Source organism: Varanus komodoensis, unplaced genomic scaffold (genome assembly GCF_004798865.1).
Source record: "Varanus komodoensis strain SLA01 unplaced genomic scaffold, ASM479886v1 scaffold15, whole genome shotgun sequence".
NCBI lineage: Eukaryota > Metazoa > Chordata > Lepidosauria > Squamata > Varanidae > Varanus > Varanus komodoensis.
In genome coordinates this window covers 21853120-21854462 of record NW_025335440.1, presented here as the reverse complement: position 1 = coordinate 21854462, position 1343 = coordinate 21853120, and positions in this window count along the sequence as shown.

Sequence of the window (1343 nt, the reverse complement as noted above, 5' to 3'; positions counted from 1 at the left end):
CTGAATGACTTTTAAGGTTGACCATGAAGAAACTGAAATTGTGAAAGTTAACATACCTTGGCTCAGTCTTCAATTCAGAGGTAGACAACAGCCAAGACATGCAAGGGCAGCAATAAAGGAAGTAGAAAAGATCATCAAGTGAAGCACATTTCATCAAGACAAAGTCAAGATCATCCACACTATTGTATTCCTGATCATTATGTATGGGAATGAAATCTGGACAGTGAAGGGAGCCAATGAGAAAAAAAATGATGCATTTCACACATAGTGCTGGAGGAGAGCTTAGTTAATATCCTGGACTGACAGAAAGATAAACAGGTAGGTCCTAGATCAAATCAAGCCAGAACTTTCCCTGAGAGCTAAAATAATAAAACTGAAGCTGTCACACTTCAGGCACATCACGAGAAGGGAACACTCACCAGAGAAGACAATAATGCTAGAGAGAGTGGATGGCAAAAGATGAAGACCAAATAGGAGATGGATCAAAGGAATCCACAGCCTTGAGTTTGTAAAAACTGAGCAAAGCCATCATGGACAGGACATTTAGAGAGCATTTTTTCATAGGATCACCATAAGTTGGAAGCTGCTTGATTGCATATAACAACAAAAATTGTGAGGTTTAAATGAGGCTTCCCATTTTTTACAGTAACTTAGAATACTGAAAACATTTTCTTACAAGGCAGAGTGTTGTTATTATATATGAAGATAGTTAAGAAAGCCAGTGTAGGATTGAAATGCTTCTGTTTTCAGTGGTTTGCCTCATTCTTAGAAGATGTGAAGTGATATAAACATTTCAGACTGACATTTCCTCCACATAGTATAAAATGTCCTAAATGTGTTACATTAGGTGCTCCAGCATCCAGTAGAGAAACTAAGTTTTTTTAGATGGGAGTGGCTGGTATACTGATGTGAAACATTATACAAATACAAGAAACCTCTCCTATTGTCCTCTAGAAAATACTAGGCACATTGGTGGTATGATAATGATGCCTAATCTCTGCTAATTATGAGCAACTGAGTACTGGCGATCTTTAGTGTGGATGATGGGAAAGGTGTTTGATCTTTCGTGTTGGGTGTGAACTTAAACTGTCAGAAATCCGTAGGCAGAAAGGTGAAATGTTTACCAATAGCTATTCAGCATCAATTACTCCTCCTTCCAAAGGAATACATACAGAATGTTCATCCTCTTATTTTTTTTAAATAAAAAATTTAAAAGGAGTTCACAAAAGGCGTTCTTACAGCTGTAGAAAGACCAAAAAAAACAAAAAGGTTGCCATGGCAAGCAGGATGTTAGAGACAGGAAGCACTAGATCCTGGACTACATTTCCCAGAATGCCCCTTAA